Consider the following 16,524-nt stretch of genomic DNA (forward strand, 5'->3'; position numbering starts at 1 on the left):
GAGGAGGACAGCATTCTGTCATCTGGCAGCAGACGTTACTCTTTATCTTTTAAACATTACTAAGAGTACTGCCAATCTAGAATGGTAGAGTGAGCAAAAGACAGCCCCCACGTAATACAAAAATGCCAGAATCCTTAAAGGTGAAATGAGTGAAACTACTACCAATAGACATTAAAGTAATCACTATTTGATAACAATAACTTTGAAGTATGTATGAAACCTATAAACGTGTCATACTTCACTGTCCAACCTGCTCATCGCTTTCACCCAAATCAAAGAAAGATCCTTTAAAGAACTCACATTCTAGAATAGTATTCAGGCTGGAGACCACAGAAATGTTTTAATCATTGCTTAAACCTAGGGTAGTAAAGTTATTTGCCTCAAAAATAACGGTGTAGTACCCTTTTCAAAATGTCTTACTACATAAACTTAATTGGCTCTATAAGAAGTGAAAACTTTGAGCCATAAATTATGGAGGGAAATCTAGCATAATGGTGGAATAGTGTCCAAAAAGTGATACCCTTTTTGCATTAAAATATTCAGGGCTAATTATGATTTTAGCACTTGTTTTTATCCTTGCTTTGTTCATTGGCCAAACTTAAACACTTCTCATCTCCTTCAATGAAAAGTGGTGCTATTATGTTCCTGGAAGCATGAGCAGGGTTCCTCAAAGCCTAATTTTAAGGTCTTAATTGGCTGAGGCAATGGGAGACCATACAAAGCCCACTTCACAGAGAAGGGCACGATTGCCAGGTCACTTGAGAACAGATGAAGAGCTAACTGGAAGCTATTGCTGAAACCTTACACAGTGTTCTGGGAAGTTTTAGCAAATAGTAACTTACACAGAATGGAACACAATCATCCATCATCATAAAACAGAACCCAGAGGGGTTGAAGTTAGCTTGTAGAAACAGAACAGTTAAAAGATTAAAACCGTTATCCTCGTTTAATAATTGAGTGCCATAATGAACCAGACAAGCCTTATGGAGATTGGGTACTGTGACTGGTTCTGTGGTATGCTATTGCTTTCAAATATTTGGCCTCCTCATGACCTTTAAGTCTCAGGAACCATGTGCTCACAATTAAACAGGGTGGCTATTTACTAACATTTTTGTTCATTTGGTATTACTGGACCCAAAGTCTACTTTAAAATTTGGAATGCTGAAGAATAATTCATTCATCCATCTGTTTATCCACCCAACATTTGTGGTGTGTTATGGAATAAAGGACACTTAAGACATTGAATAAAATCATCTCAGTCCTCAATCAGTTCAATACTTAATAATAATAATAAATAATTTATCCAAATATATACACTCTAAGAACAGCCGATCTGGAATTGTGTTAAGTAAATTACTTCCTTTTTCATCACCCCTAACCACTGATGACAGGTTCCCAAAACAAACAAAACAGAGAAGACCAAATTTTATTTGTGAAATTCAAGACTCTATGGGAAAAGAAAAGGTAAAAATCTGGAATTAACCTCTGAAAAACTTTTAAATTATTCTATGTTTACCTTAACAATAAAGACACATACTAGAAAAAGATATCCAATAATAATTTACACATCTGGGGTTGACAGTAGGACTTACTACTGATTTCCATATACCGTCTAGTGTTCAACTGAAAGCTCAGACACTCTTCTTGAAATTTCAGTAAGATGTTTATAAATGTGTTTTACCTTACTATTACAAAAATATATGAGAGGCATAATGTATTTTTTCTTTTTCAGGATAGTTCCTATGCTACTTCTGACTGTATATTCTAGCCTCCTCTCCTTGTTGTTTGCTCCTTTGTTCATTCACTCATTACTTAACTAAACAACTATCTATTGGGCACCTACTATATATATGTATGTCAGTGTTTGGAAAGAATAAGGAAAACCTCCATCTGCCCCTATCACACATCAAGGTTGTTTTATTTCTCTGTTTTTCTCCTCTATTGGCAACTGGAATTCCATTCTCAAGTTTAGGTTTACGCTTTGTCATTCTTATTTTCCCAATTTTTTTTTTTTTTTTTTGACACTGAGTCTCGCTCTGTCACCCAGGCTGGAGTACAGTGGCACACTCTCAGCTCACTGCAACCTTCACCTCCCAGGTTCAAGTGATTCTCGTGCCTTAGCCTCTGAAGTAGCTGGGATTACAGGTGCCCACCACCACGCCCAGCTAATTTTTGTAGTTTTAGTAGAGACAGGGTTTCACCATGTTGGCCAGGCTGGTCTTGAATTCCTGACCTCAAGTGATCTGCCCGCCTCACCCTCCCACAGTGCTGGGATTGCAGAGGTGAGGCACCACGCCTGGCCCCCAATGTTTTTTTCCTACAGATAATTTACTCTGCCTTTACCTCTATTAACTATTCCAGAACACAAGTGCCCTCTATTTCATGTTATCCACAACAAGAATGACCCACAATTGATGAAAATTTAATATCCAAGCAGGAAAAGTTATCTGACTCCAAGAATTATAATATGCTAGAATTTTGGTACAAGAGGAAGTTCATGCTGATTAGAGAAGAATGTAATTCACAAAGTTAAAATCCTGAAAGAAAAATCCCCTCCGGAGAAAGTATGCAGTAGAAAAGATCTCAAACTCTTAAATGATATTAATTCTAACTAATTAATTTATATGGAATAATCAGGCTTTGGTATTTTTCAGCTACATTGGTAGATCTTTCAGAAACCACCAATCGAGCAAATGAGATCTGAAAATGCTTTGTTTCCCAAAACCACATCTTCCCCAGTAAATGCTCTAACCATTCAATCATTACATTCCTTTACCTTGAATAAGAAAACGGAACAAGTAGTATAAGGTACTATCTATAAAAACAAATAAGTAACCTCTATAAGATCCTTTTGGTAGGCAACCAGAATATGTCTCACCCTTTCCTTCCCAATATCCAAATCCCCCAAAACAGAGGTACTTGTTACCTTCCTTTGTGATGTAGAAACAACAGACATCTCCTATCTCTGATGACCATGACGGCCATGATGTGCCTGATTTAGCCAAGGCTTCAGGAGCTTATAACGTTGTATTAATAGGGAAAATTCCTATTAACAAAAAGCATGAAGAAAAACTTTTCTTTATGAGTGATCCCGTAACCTGCAATTTATATTCCCTCAGAGTATTTATAGCATTTCCTAGTCATAAAAGACAGAAGGCAAGATCCCTTAAGTGGTTGCTTCTTTGAAAGCACCAAACCTACATCAGAAAAGAAATGTAGAACCAACAAGAGCTACTTCATCAACAACCCCTCCCTTTTGAAAAACATGCACCCACATCTATACGCCCCTTTTCATAACTTTATATGTAAATATTTGTGTACATTCTTGTCTTTTATCTGAATTAACATTTTAAATTATCTAAAATCAAATATTGTCATCTTTCATATATGGAATTCAATGGAATGTCACACACTCCTAAGACACTAACAGGTAGTCTTTGAAAATAAGTTGCTTTTAGCTTGCCTATGGGTTGCCTGTGCAAGACAAGTGCTTGAGTCAGCACAAACTGAACTTAAGGAGAAAAATGTAAGTCATCCAATCAAATGTGCATTATATACTCATGGATCTCATTTAATACTTCTGCCTAGCTAATAATATAAATAAGTGAATATTTCAAGGAAAAAGAATTTTAAAAGAAAGAGAATATAGTTGAATGAGTACATAATTATTAATATTTTACAAAATAAACTTTGGAAGTGAGTTGCTGGAAGGTGAACAAAATATTTGAGAACTGGAAATTTTAAAAGGCAGTGGCAGGGGCAGACATTTCCAGGTGCTCCTGGTAGAAAACGGACCTGAAAAAAGATTGCATACAAATTGCTAATGAAAAATAAACTAGGTATTTGGGTGGAATTAGAGCTGTGGAAAAGAAATAAGATGATTAGTCACCTGAGCATGGTTATGGAGGCATGGAAAGTGAAAGGGAAGTATAATACCACTGTGAAAGAGTTCTGATTGCTTTACACAGAGAAATGTACCTGAGGCCAAACAACAGGTACGCCTTGTCTAACATCGACCTTATACCAGGACTTAAACAAAAATAAGGTTACAATTCGACCTAGCAGGGAGGGGAATCATAAAGAAGTAGTGGAGTATCTTACTTTAACGTGAAAGAAAGATCAATTTACAATAAAGTAAAAAAAAGTAATAAATTTTAAAATTTTGCATTTAGAAGCCTCAGGGGAAGCACAGATATCCATGTCACCTCACTCCAGAAGTCCGAGGGAGTTACAGAAGTGGAGAGGCCAAATCTTACTGTAATATTTTGCCAGAAAATATGAAACCAAAAAAGAGCCCAAATAACCAAGGCAAAGAGTGCATGAGTAAGTCTCCAAAAGCAATTGCAATGAAAACAAAAATTGACAAGTGGGACCTAATTAAAGAGCTTGTGCACAGCAAAAGAAGCTATCAACAAACAGACAACCTACAGAATAAGAGAAAATATTTGTAAATTATGCATTCAACAAAGGTCCAATATCCACAATCTGTAAGGAACGTAAACAAATCAACAAGCAAAAATAACCCCATTAAAAATGGGCAAAGGACATGAACAGATACTTCTCAAAAGAAGACATGCAGCCAACAAGCATATGAAAAAATGTTCAACATCACCAATCATTAAAGAAATGCAAATCAAAACCACAATTAAATACCATCTCACACCAGTCAGAATGTCTATTAAAAAATCGAAAAATAACAGATGTTGGCATGGTTGCAGAGAAAAGGGAATGCTTACACACTGCTGGTGGGAATGTCAATTAGTTTAGCCACTGTGGTAAGCAGGCAATTTCTAAAAAAACTTAAAATAAAACTGCCATTCAACACAGCAATCCCATTACTGGATACATACCCAAAGGAATATAAATTATTCTACCAAAAGACACATGCATATGTATGTTCACTGCAGCACTATTTACAATAGTAGACATGGAATCAAGCTAGATACACATCATTGGTGGACTAGATACAAAAAAAAAAAAAAAGTGACATGTAAACACCATGGAATACTATACAGACATAAAAAGGAATGAAATCATGTCCTTTGCAGCAACATGTATGCAGCTACAGGCTGTAATCCTAAATTATCCTAAGATAATTAATGCAGGAACAGAAAACCAAATATTACAAGTTCCCATTTATTAGTGAGATCTGAACATGAGTACACATGGACACAAAGATGGGCAACAGTAGACACTGGGGCCTACCTGAGGGTGGAGGATGGGAGAGGGGTGAGGATGGAAAAACTAACTATTGAATACCCTGTTCACTACCATGATAACGAAATCATTTGTATATTAAACTCCAGTGACACGCTATTTAGTCATGTAACAAATCTGCACATGTAACCCCTGAACCAAAAGTTGAAAAAGGAAAAAAAAAAAAGTACATTTTAAATGTTTGCTCCACAAATTCCAAAAGGAGAAGGAAAAGGGTATACATTGCTATGGGCTCTGTGTAAAAAGCGTTTTTATTGAATTTGAACCTGAGAGGTTGAAAGATATTCCAAACTCTTATTTATTGGTTCTTATTGTTCACGTATTTCAGCCAAAACTTTTTTATTCTCTCTTAATAGATTATGTCTCTGTATGGATTAAGAGAAGAACCAAAAAAGTGATCATGTGTAGCAGTAATAACTATATAGGCAGAACATTATAAATATACTAGACCAAAGTTGCATTTTCTAACTAGATGTAACCACATATTAAATAGCTATATTTTTCCTCTTTTAACAGCTTTTTTGTCACTTCCATGCTGCCAAAGCAGAGTCACAGAATCTGCAGGTTCAGGCTGAGCCCTTTTGGTTAAACACATCACTGAGGCAATCAGAATCTCCTTTTGCTGCCCTTTCAGTGGGAACAGCAAGTTCTGCCCTAGTCCCAGGCTGGGCCGGTGTGTGTGTGTACCCAGTGTTTAGTCTTTCATCCCTTACCCCTTCCCACACTTTCCCCCAAGTCCCCAAAGTCCACTGTATCATTCTTATGCCTTTGTGTCCTAATAGTTTGGCTCCCACTTACAAGTGAGAACATACGATGTTTGCTTTTCCATTCCTGAGTTACTTCACTTAGAATAATGGTCTCCAACACCATCCAGGGTTGCTGTGAATGCCATTATTTCATTGCTTTTTATGGTTGATTAGTATTCTATGGTGTGTGTATATATTATTTACATATATATGTATATACACCATATATATACACACCATATATATGGTATGTATATACACACACCATATATATACACCATATATATACCATATATACACACCATATATATACCACACGCATACACATACCACATTTTCCTTATCCACTTGTTGATTGGTGGGTATTCTATGGTATATATATATGTGTGTGTATATATATACACACACACACTCACATACTTACCACATTTTCCTTATCCACTCGTTGATTGGTGGGTATTTGGGCTAGTTCTATAGTTTTGCAATTGCAAATTGTGCTGCTATAAACATGCATGTGCAAGAGTCTTTTTCATATAATTTCATAATTTTCATAAATTCCCTCTGGGTAGACGCCCAGTAGTGAGACTGCTAGATCAAATGGCAGATCTACTTCTACTTCTTTAAGGAATATCCATATTGTTTTTTATTGTGGTTGTACTAGTTTACATTCCCACCAGCAGTATAAAAGTGTTCTCTTTTCATCACATCCGTGCCAACATCTATTTTCTTTTTGATTTTTTAGTTATGGACATTCTTGCAGGGGTAGGTATCACCAAATTTTGCATGAAGAATATTTGCTTGAAGATAGGTATTTAATTGAAATTACATTTACTTCTCCTTTCCTCCCTTAACAAACACCATTATGATAAACACATTTGGTGCAATATTTATGAGAACTGGTGTGTTTAGGGAATATCTCAGAAGACACAGTACATACTGCAGCCATTTTCTCTTCCTTGAACTGTCAAGCTAATCTCAGCATGAACAAAGATAGAAATATTAACTAGTACCCAACAGAGGCCTCACTGGCCTCTGTGGAAGAATAAGAGATGGTATTACTTAGATATATACCTCTTTAGAATGTACACGTTGAATAGCCATAGTCACAGCAGGCTTGGAAAATAAGAGCAGTCTCTTATTTCAATATGAGCTTACAATTGCACCTTAAGAAAAAATAAGAAAATGAATTTCTATATTTGTTCATAATCATTGGCATTTCATTGCAACGAAATCCTACTATATAGAGGATTTTTAGTAGGTCTCCCCTTCTAAATATCTTTTAGGAAAGGAATCCTTCCAACTGCCATAAACATTTTAGTGTCTATTAACCTCATAGTTTCAAAGTATGCATTCTTACACCTTAGCTACATCCTCCCAACTGTAATTTATATCTCTTTTCTCAAGATTGAAAGTGCGTCTTAGTTAAGTTATATTGGGTCATTTTATACTCAGAATGGAAGAGGGTAAAGAGAAATGTTTAACGTAAGGGCAACTGCTGTACCATTGACAGACCCAGCTGAACTTCTAGCTGGAGACATGACTGTTTTAACAGCGAAAAGGAGGAAGAAACTGTGGATCATATATTATATGTACACCTCTTCTGGCCCCAGTGAACTTTGAAAGCTTTGCAGAGAGACAAATATTTCATGACCACAAAAGTATAAGTTAGTCAGACACAGCAGTTCTTGGAAAGAGTTGTTTTGTGGAATTTATGTAGATGACTACAAAAACTAATTTGTGCTCTTGAAAACTATAGTATCCATTAATCACTGTGAATTTCAAAAACAATAAAAAGGTGTGGTCTTGAATGACTGATTAGAATGTAGTTCTCACTTTCATGGTGGAGGCCCAAGAAAGGAAAGGTTTGATCTTAGTTTCCTCTTTATGGTAGAGAAAGGTTGTATACAATAATATTAGAATTAAATCCATTAATTGGGCCTTGAGGCTTGATGTTCCTGTGAGCTATTCAAAAACTTATAGGTTATCACATACTAAAATAATGTGAAAGAAAATTTTAGAAATATTATAGCTATCACAACGAAGGAGTTAATATCTAACAGTAAAACTACTGTTTCTGGATAAGAATTTCTAATGGTATAGTCATTAAGACAGCCTAAAGACTTTGAAATTTTGACAATTCCATTTTCTTTCAAACATTCTTAACAAAAAAACTTGATCTCTTTAAAAGTTCAGGGAAGAGATCCCAAGAAAGCGAGGAAAGCCAGGTTGGTTTCAATTTAAAAGGCTCATTGAGGTTGACAGAGTATTGCTGGTTTATTTTGATATGTTATATAGTAGTACAAACAAAAAATCGAGTTTCACAAACTCTGCTCCCATCTGTAACTCCCTATCAATCCTGGAGAAGTAACCTGCCCCCACTTCCCTCCCAGCCTAAGCTACCTCAACTGTTAAACGGGACTAATAATCTCACAAGGTTATTTTAAGAGTTACATAAGGTAATACATTTAAAACCCGCACATTACCAAACCCTCAAGAAATGTTAGGTTCCTTCATTTCCCTAATGGTCATCTCAAGGAATGAGAGTAAGCAGCTGAACATTAAGATCTAATGTCACTTGTATAGGACTGTGGGTAGTGACCTTGTCAAAATAAAAAATTACTTTTAAATATTGGAACAATAGGGTCACTAGTCTCAACAGGGGAAAAAAAAAAAAAGCAAATCTATAATCTCTCACGGTTGATACAATGAAACTGTTTATCTGATCCAGGAAGGAGAGCATGCGCATCAAAACCTCTCCAAATACTATGAGGGAGAACTTCAAGGGCTTTACACTGGACAGATAAAAAGGGAAAAGATTCTTTGTTGCCAAGTATACTAGTTTCAAAAAATACATTGAAAACAGCTAAGCTAATAAAAAACATTATCAGACTAGTTTGGTGATAATTTGGAGTTATTCAATTCTTCATATTTGCTCCTGTGTTTTGAAGAAGCAGAAATAAGAATAAATCAATAAGGATATATGTTTTCTTTTTGGTTGATACAACAGACCTAAGTGTTGGGTGTTTTCTTTTTGGTTGATAGAATAGACCTGGTTAGAAATTACAGGGCCGTATAGCTTCTGTTGAAGATACCATAAAAATGGAAAAAAAGAGGTAGGAGGGAAATCTGTACCATCCATTTATCCATCCACCCATCTATCCACCTGCTCCCACACACAAACATCCATTAAATACGTTTATCTTCTGTTAAACATAAAACATGGTACCAGATGCAATGAGGAAACAAGAGATTAAAAACTAGTATTAAATAACATATATGCAGATAACCAGAGGAAACAGCAATAAGTGGCAAATGTCACGGAACCCTACCTGAAAGTTTTAATTGCAATGGAGTGGTAAAACAAAACAAAACAAAACAAAACAAAAAAACTGCACTAGCAAACATGATTAAAAAGGGCTAGAGTTTATATAGAAAGAGAAGAGGGAAAAAAATGGTAGGGCTTTTGTAACAAAATTGAACTTTATTTGTTTAGCAGTGGGAAAACCACTAAGGTTTCTAAGCTGGAGAGTCATGGGATCAAAGCTGTGTTTAATGAAGATTCATCTGGCAAAACTGATTAGAGCAGTTGAGTGTGTGTGTGTGTGTGTGAGTGTGTGTGTGTGGTTTCTCCAATAAAACCTGTTAGGTAGAGGTCAATTGTGGGTGTGTTGTCAGTAATTTATTACAAAACCAAAATTGGTGATTTACTTTTTTGTATTAATTTGAGAGTATTTGAGGTTATTTCTGTAAGATGTCACTCTTACCAAATGCTTTATTAAAGAGCAGATTAATGAATGCAGAAACAAATAGCTGGAGCCCCCAGGGCACAGTGTGACCTTGAAACACACACCAGAGTGTTCCTGCTTGGAAAAATTATCTGTGTTGGGCTTTAGCAGGCATATAGGTGAGGACAAGTCCAGCAGAAGACACAGATCGCAGGTTAGGAAGATCATGCAAGTAAGATGTTTCTATAATCCTTGTAGGTATGAAGCAATAAAGAGCTAAATAAGACAAAGTTGGTATAAATGTTAATTTTATATGTCAACTTGACTGGGCCACAAGGTGCCCAGATATTTGGTTAAATATTATTTTGAATATGTCCGTGAGGGTGTTTCTAAATTATATTAACATTTGAATCAGTAGACTGAAAGAAAAGCATATTGCCTCCACAATATGAGTGGGCCTCATCTAATCCACTGAAGGTCCCAACAGAGCAAAAACACTGAACAAAAATCACTCTCCCTCTGCATGAACATCTTCAAACTAGGACATCAATTCTCTCTTGCCTTAAGCTTGAACTCAGACTAGAACTTACACCATAACCTGTCTTGGTTCTTATAGCACTGGACTAAGACTGGAACTATACCATAGGTGCTCTTGGGTCTCTGGCCTGTGGACTACAGATCTTGGGACTTCTCAGTCTTCATAACTACATGGGTCGTGTGTGTATGTGTGTGTATGTGTATTTGTGTGTCTGTGTATAGAAACACACCCTATTGCTACTGTTTCTGGAGAACCCAGACTAACACAGGTGGTCTAAACAGAAAGAGAGGAATGAATACATGACAAACAGTTAAAAAAAACTTTGTAAAGTTACCAGTTGTAGTGGACAAGGAAATGGGAGAATGTAATCTTTCAAATCATAAATATAAGAGAGATTTTAAATGCTTTCAGGAAAACTCTCAAATTGATAAATTTTTTAAAAATTCCCTAAAGATTCAAATGGAAATGTCATGGTTATAAGGCATATGTGAGTTTCACATAGAATATGTTGGTGTCTTGTATTTTTAAATATTTCCATTTTATATTTCATGACATGCATATGTTTATTTTCAGCAACTACATCTAGTATGTAAACCATTCTGGACCCCAGTGTAATCAATAATAAAGAATAATTAAACTTCAAATACTTAAAATTCAATCATAAATTGAAGTTTAGAACCTACTAAAGGTAGACTAGGCATATGAAAATTCAGTCTGTTAGAGGACAGAGATAATTTTATTAAATTTACTAAGTGCAGTCACAACCTTTTCGTTTGCACTTTAATTTCCTTATTTCATGTTTCAGCCAAGTTCTTTCCCACTTCAACCCTTCATAAATGCTGTTCCCTCTGTTGGAATGGCTATGCTCATCACCCTTACCTGGCTAAGGTCAGGCATCACTTTCTAAGGAAACCCTGACTTCAACATCTTCCTCACCCATACTCTGTGAAGTTAGATCCTCCATATACTCTTAGAGCGTAACCTACACCATTACAAAGGACAACAACTCTAGTAGACACAGTGTCGATGGCCAACATGAAAATGTTTTAATGTATTTTAAAACAAGAAAAAAGAATATAATAATGAATATAGAATAATAAAACTAGCCTGCATTATTTGTGTCTTCATACTAACATAATCAAAAGTTTAATTTTTTTAAGGGGGGAAGGGGCCCACAAAAGCGAAAGTCTTTAGGATCCACAAAAGTCATAATATGTCACTAGCTACTTTGTATTATTGCTAAGAAATGACACCCTTTTTTTTTAAGCTGGATGATAGTACCTACCTGAAAATTAAATAAAATTATAAATAACTTAAAGCACTTAAACAGTGTCTGGCACATAGCAATAAATGTTAGATGTTATTACTGTTTAAAACAATAACTGAGAGCCAGGTGCAGTGGCTCACGCCTGTAATCCCAGCACTTTGGGAGGCCAAGGTGGGCGGATCACAAGGTCAAGAGATCAAGACCAACCTGGCCAACATGGTAAAACCCCATCTCTACTAAAAATACAAAACTTAGCTGGGTGTGGTGGTACACACCTGCAATCCCAGCTACTTGGGAGGCTGAGGCAGGAGAATCGCTTGATTCCAGGAGGCAGAGGTTGCAGTAAGCAAGATCGCACCACTGCACTCCAGCCTGGTGACACAGCAAGACCCCATCTCAAAAAAAAAAAAAAAAAAAACAGTGACTGAAAACATTATTCATTACACATTACATTGCTTACAGAAAGATCTATATAATAGATTCCTCTTGAATTTGGTTTTCAAAATAAGTTTGCTTCTCCCAAGCAGCTTCTGTGCTCCATTTAAGATAATAAGAACCATGTTACCTAACAGATATTCCTCCCAGATGTCAGAAAACTGAGAGCTAAATAAAGTGATAAACCAAAACAACTCTTTCTTGGTGCCTAGGACACTATTTCTCTGTTTCTTAATTTTTTTTCCTGGTTTTTATTTTTAGATTTCCATCTATGTCCATGTTAACACTATAGTACAAGTCAAAATAAAAGGATAAAATTTGAAAATATGACTACATAAGATCAAGGGCCTTACAAGAGCCTAAGCCAATATGGACTGTCTGCATTTCAGGTTCACTCATAATCCACGTAACTTCTTTGAATTTTCATAGCATATTTGAAGAATATCAAATATGTATACATAGGCATAAGGAAATCATACTCATTTTGAAAATACCATATTTCACACATTTCAAGAACTATCTCAGTATATGCCAAGGTTAATAGAGTGAAAGTAATTTATGAATATTCCTAATTTTCTGACAAATGTCCAAAAATTGATGCACATTTCCAAAGAGGGTCAAGCAGGTTGGAAAATTTCTTGATATACAGGGAATCAAGTAGCAGAGAACCTATTACAGATCTCTAATTTCACTATTTTATTGGTATATTAGTTTTCCATAGATGCTGTAACAAATTCCCACAAACTTAGCGCCTTAAAACGATGCAAATTTATTATGTTACAGTTCCGTACGTTAAATGTTCAATACAGGTCTTACTGGGCTAAATCAACTGTTAGCAAGGCTACCTTCCTTTCTGGAGGCTCTGGGGAAGAATGCATTTCCTTGTCTTTTCCAGGATCTAGAGGCTGCTCATATCCCTTGGTTCATGGTCCCCCTCTTCCATCTTCAATAAGCAATCTGCAGTTGAGTCTTTCTCATATTGAATCCTTCTCTGCTTCCCTCTTTCACTTTTAAGGACCATGTGATTACATTGTGCCCCAGATAATACAGGATAATCTTGTCTCTAGAACCTTAATTTTTTCCAGCTATAAAATTCCTTTTGCCACATAAGGTAACATACTCACAGATTCAACCCTGTATCCAACCCTGTTAGGTTGCGGACTTCTTTTGGCAGAGGAGGGAGGGAATAGGCAGGCATTATTACCATTTTGTATGCAACATTATAGAAAAGACAGATAGTACTCATTACAACACACCATCAAAGCAGAAACACCCTCCCAGAAATCCGTATCTGTAACAATAAATAGTTAAAATGTACAGTTTCCATCTGCATTTGTTTTAAGGTAGTTCTAATATAAGGCTTAAAAAAACAAACACAGCAAAGATATGCTTTGAATTTAATGAGAGCTACTTAGTAACCTAAAAGCTCAAATCAAATCTATTTTAGCACAAGGAGCTTTACCTTACTCATCTCCCTAAGTGTGCTCATGATTCAAGTTTAAGGAAGAACAGCTTTGCTATACAAATAATCTATAAGATGAAGAAACAAGAAAATCTAAGAATTCACATAATATATTTAACGTTTCTGAATTTTCCAGAATATATTTCAAAATACACACACACACACACACACACACACACACCCACAGTCTTTCTCCTCAATATTTTGGAAGACGAAAAATATAAACTTTAAATATTTAAACTCCCCACTCAATCAATACTGGTCTGTTGCCAACTGAATATATTACTGGAAATATTGAAAATCTTTATCTCTAAAATTAGGTTCATCCAATAGAAGTATTATAAATTTTAGGCCCATTACACAAGAGGTGAAAGAGGGAGGGCTCAGAGATATTTACAGTTAACTAAAGAATAATGAATCATAACTTTCCATTGCCCATTTACTGACTAAAGACATGAATGTTGATTTCACATTCAATCACAGTTGACATCTGCACAGATCTGTGTATCAGCATCCCTAGGCATATCATTAATTTAATTCTGGTCCTAGGAATATTTAGCCAATGTAGTTTAATTTCAATCCCTGTTGACCTAGGCTGGATTTCAATTCATAACAGAAAACATATGAGAAACAAAATCACTGTAATGAAATATCTATAAGCAAAAGAAAATAAGAATAAAACATATTTCTTAAAAAATTATGATTTGACTCTAATCGTGGGCATAATTTTTTTAAAACTATTCTTTCTCAATTGGTTGTTAAAAACAATTATAGCCTGGGTGCAGTGGCTCACGCCTGTAATTCCAGCGCTTTGGGAGGCCGAGGCGGGCGGATTGCAAGGTCAGGCGTTCGAAACCAGCCTGGCCAATACGGTGAAACTCCTTCTCTACTAATAATACAAAAATTAGTCAGGCGTGGTGGCGCACGCCTGTAGTCCCAGCTACTTGGGAGGCTGAGGCAGGAGAATTGCTTGAACCCAGGCGGCGGAGATTACAGTCAGCCAAGATCGTGCCACCACACTCCAGCCTGGGCAATAGAGCAAGACTGTCTGAAAAAAAAAATTATAAAGAAACAAGAAAATAAAAGAAAGGGTAACTTCATGTTAAATAACTGACAAATTTCAATAATGTTTTCAATTTATCAATGAAAATAATAGTTATTTTAATTATCTCTAATGATCTACACCACTGAACTTTTGAACAAGCTGGTCACAATGTAAAAATAAGATGCTAAGGCCAGGTGCACTGATTCATGCCTGTAATCCCAATAACTTGGGAAAACAAAGTCTAGGATTATTTAAGGCCAGGAGTTTGAGACTAGCCTGGGTAACATAGCAAGACCTCATCTCTATAAAAAATTAAAAAATAAAAACATTAGCCAAGCATGGTAGCATCCACCTGTCATCTCAGCTACTCAGAAGTCTGAGATGGTAGGATAGATTGAGCTCAAGAGGTCAAAGCCACAGCAAGCCAAGATGGTGCCACCACACTCCAGCCTGGGTGACAGACCGAGACCCCATTTCAAGCAATCAATCAGATGCTAAGTCCAATTTTTAAAAATTAACCAGAGCACAAATAAATAAATGATATTACATTTAGAAATCATCGCCTATGTTACTTCAGCATGTTTCAATATTACACTCCAATATGGAATAGAAAAAATGGCTTCTCCCTATTTTTGGACTAAAGGACACATCTATGAGTATGATGATTGTAAATTATTTCTTCAATAAGACAAACCTGAAAAACTGTGCGAAACGACTTGCAGAATAAGTAATAGACAACTAAGTGACTGGGTGACTAGAAAAATAAACCAATATATAAATAATGTATAAGCACAACATAAAGTACACAATCCTAAGTCTAAACTACGTGTTAGAAAAGAGGTCTACAGTTCGACAGTCCCTCCATCATTTCTGTCCCACAAATAAATTATAAGAAATTACCCTCTGTTAACAGCAATTGGCCACCAGCTGTAGACGTAGCATAGAAATTCAGAGGATGAGCAGGGAAAAGCAGCTTAAAAGCTGAAAAATCAGCTTAAAAGTTTCTCAGAACACTGAGAATGATGAAACCAAAAGAATAAACCATTAAAAGGTTGATAACACCATTGAAAAATCTAAAATCTATCAAATTACATTAAAATTAGATTTTTAGATAGAAAAAATCTAAGTCATACAGTTGTCTCCTCCCTTATCCACGGTTTCAATTTGGTTTCAATCACTGCCTGTCAACTGCAGCCCGAAAAGAGGAAAGTACAGGACAATAAGACATCTAGCGACAGAGAGAGAGAGATCACATTCACATAGCTTTTATTATACTATACTGTTATAATTGTTCTATTTTATTATTACTGTTAATGGTTTATTGTTTCTAATTTATAAATTAAGTTTTATCATGGGTATGTATGTATAGGAAAAAGCAGTGCATATAGGAATTATATAGGGATTGGTACTATCTGCAGTTTCAGGCATACACTAGGGTGCCTAAGTCCCCACACATAAGGGGAGTCTACTGCATCTCTTTATGTAGTAAAATAACTCATGCTCACAGCCATGTATACGGCCAGAATAATCAGTGCATAGTGTGCCAGATTCGTCACTAAGGTGGCTCCAATGCTTTGGATATCCATCATATGACAAGTTTTATGCTTCGGAAGCAGGTTGCCAAAAATACAGATTTGCCAATCTGGCTTAAACCACTCCTAAGACATTACCAACACAGGTCATGCCAAAGTTTTACATTGTAAATCCAGTGGCTACTTCTCATCCCTTCTCTCCTTTTCTCCAAATACTCATCCTTTCTTTGAGTATATACAAGGGATAGGGAAATAATATATCTTTCCTCCACTGCCTACTTCTAGGCTATGTATATGTTCATCCTTTCTTTGAGCTTACATAAGGCAAAGATCAATTAGACTCAATTACAGATGCTGAGAAGCTAACCGTCAAAATAAGAAAACCACTACAAAAATTATTGTGATAAGTGAATCTGCCAAATATACTAGCATATTCAAAACACTAAAAGGATATTAAAACAAGAAATCCCTAACTCTTTTGCCCTTGTTCTTTCCAAGATTCACTTCTCTACCTTTCCTTTTTTTAATTTTATTTACTCTGTGTGTGTGTGTGTGTG

At 35.9% G+C, this 16,524-nt stretch overlaps 1 protein-coding gene across 9 annotated transcripts in view; it reads right to left on the minus strand.

Annotated features, from left to right (window-relative positions):
* CEP128 (centrosomal protein 128) overlaps positions 1-16,524 on the minus strand; it is a 457,806-nt gene that overhangs the window by 241,764 nt on the left and 199,518 nt on the right. The gene's annotated exons all lie outside the window — the stretch shown is intronic.

Source organism: Macaca mulatta, chromosome 7 (genome assembly GCF_049350105.2).
Source record: "Macaca mulatta isolate MMU2019108-1 chromosome 7, T2T-MMU8v2.0, whole genome shotgun sequence".
Lineage (NCBI taxonomy): Eukaryota > Metazoa > Chordata > Mammalia > Primates > Cercopithecidae > Macaca > Macaca mulatta.